This window comes from Mus pahari, chromosome 5 (assembly GCF_900095145.1).
Source record: "Mus pahari chromosome 5, PAHARI_EIJ_v1.1, whole genome shotgun sequence".
Taxonomy (NCBI): domain Eukaryota; kingdom Metazoa; phylum Chordata; class Mammalia; order Rodentia; family Muridae; genus Mus; species Mus pahari.
In genome coordinates, this window is record NC_034594.1 from 154,542,669 (window position 1) to 154,545,251 (window position 2,583).

A 2,583-nucleotide genomic window follows, 5' to 3' on the forward strand; every position below is an offset into this window, starting at 1 on the left:
GTAACCCCTCCTGTCTCCACCTTCAGGAACTACGTGTGCATGTTACAAAGGCCAACCTAGGCTGGCCTGAGACTCACATCCTCTTGCCTCATCCCTTTGAGCTAGTTGATCCATGGCGTTCTACCACAGCTGACTCCTTTAATTTCCACAGGAACTCTAAATCTAGGAATTCACCTCACTTCTTTTATAGATAATGCAACAGAGTCTCCTAGCAACCAAATAAATTGTCTGATGCCACATATTCATAAAGTAGCAGGGTAGCTCCCGTTACCGTTCTGCGTGACACTCGGTGCACGATTTTAGCCACTCCATATATTTCTTTGCAAGACTGAAGGTCTTAAACAGCAAATGGACTTTATTTCAAGGAGAAGTTTGGCAGATGGGCTAAGTTTTCTGTAAACAAACTCACTTGAGAGCTGGAGAGTTAGCTCAATGGTAGAGCACTTACCAAGCAGGCGTGAAGCCCTGCTTCAATCCCAGAAACAGATAAGGTAGTTAAAAAAAATAGTTTTCCTCTGTGGTGTGTGAAAAATATGGTGGAGAATTAGCTAGTCTTTGTTCTCTTTTTTTGAAAAAAATTGTTTATTTTTTATTGGATATTTTATTTATTTATATTTCAAATGTTATCCCCTTTAACGAATCCCCCCCTCCAGAAACCCCCTATCCCACCCCCCTCCTGCTTCTATGAGGGTGTGCCCCCACCTACCCACCCACTCCTGCCTCACTGCTCTCAAATTCCCCTACACTGGGGCATCGAGCCTTCACGGGACCGGACCAAGGGCTTCCCTTCCCATTGATGCCCGTCAAGGCCATCCTCTGCTACATATGTGGCTGGAGCCATGGGTCCCTCCATGTGTACTCTTTGGTTGGTGGTTTAGACCCTAGGAGCTCTGGTTGGTTGATATTGTTGTTCTCTCTCTCTCTCTCTCTCTCTCTCTCTCTCTCTCTCTCTCTCTCTTAAAGAATTACATCATTTCTCCCTTTTCTTTCCTTCCTCCAACTTCCCCCTTTTTTTGTGGGTGCAGCGAACTTTTATTGATAGTATTCAAGAGAGTAGAAAGGGCTCCCTAAGCCCCTCTTGCTATTATGGGGATCTGGGATGGAAATTGTGAGGGAGATGCTCAGTATTGGGGCCAAGTTGGGACATCAGCAACCGAGGGCCTCTCTCTTGCTCTCAGTGTCCTTGCTGGGGTGGGTGGTCCAGGGTTTCTTACTCCTTGGAGGCCATGTAGGCCATGAGGTTCACCTCTCTGTTGCTGTAGCCGTATTTATTGTCATATCAGGACATGAACTTTACAAACTTGTCATTGAGAGCAATGCCAGCCCCAGCATCAAAGGTGGAAGAGTGGGAGTTGCTGTTGAAGTCACAGGAGACAACCTGGTCCCCAGTGTAGCCCAGGATGCCCTTCAGTGGGCCCTCAGATACCTCCTTCACCACCTTCTTGATGTCATCATACTTGGCAGGTTTCTCCAGGCAGCATGTCAGACCCACATGGATATATTGGGGGTAGGAGCACAGAAGGCCATGCCAGTGAGCTTCCTGTTCAACTCTGGAATGACCTTGCCCATAGCCTTGGCAGTACCAGTGGATGCAGGGATGATGTTCTGGTCAGCCCCATGGCCATCATGCCACAGCTTTTCAGAGGGACCATCCGCAGTCGTCAGAGTGGCAGTGATTGCATGGACTGTGGTCATGAGCCTTTCCATGATGCCAAAGTTGTTATAGATGACCTTGGCCGGGGGTGCTAAGCAATTGGTGGTGCAGGATGCACTGCTGACAATCTTGAGTGAGTTGTCATAGTTCTCATGTTCACACCCATTGCAAACATGGGGGCATTGGCAGAAGGGGCAGAGATGATGGCCCTTTTGGTCCCACCCTTCAAGTGGGCCTCAGCCCTCTCCATTGTTGTGAAGATGCCAGTAGACTCTACAACATACTCAGCACCAGCATCACCCCGTTTGATGTTAGCGGGATCTCGCTCCTGGAAGATGGTGATGAGCTTCCCGTTGATGACAAGGTTCCCATTCTCAGCCTTGACTGTGCTGTTAAATTTGCCATGGGTGGAGTCCTACTGGAACATGTAGACCATGTAGTTGAGGTCAATGAAGACGTCGTTGATGGCAACAATCTCTACTTTGCCATGTGGAGAGCAGATGACAGCTCTGGTAACCAGGCGCCCAATACAGCCAAATCTGTTCACACCGACCTTCACCATCTTGTCTACGAGATGAGGCTGGCACTGCACAAGATGTGGCTGTCTCTGGAACAGGGAGGAGCAGAGAGCCCTCCAAACTCTTCTATATACTTCTTGTTCTCTTTCAAATTCATGGCTGCTTCTTTCCTTAACTGTTGCTACAGTTATATATATACATATATATTATCTATATGTATATCTATATCTATATACATATACACATATATGTGTATACATATATTATGCATACAAATGCATTTATATATGTTTGTATGTATATGTGTGTGTATATTCCTCAACACTTAGACACAACCCACTCAGTCTGTATAATGTTATTTGTGTATATGTTTTCAAGGATGACCAGTTGGTATCTAGAGACCAATTGGAC

General features: G+C 46.4%; 1 pseudogene; it reads right to left on the reverse strand.

The window, feature by feature from the left end:
* Positions 1-1,197: 1,197 nt before the first annotated feature.
* LOC110321182 lies at positions 1,198-2,216 on the reverse strand (annotated as a pseudogene).
* Between the last annotated feature and the right edge of the window lie 367 nt (positions 2,217-2,583).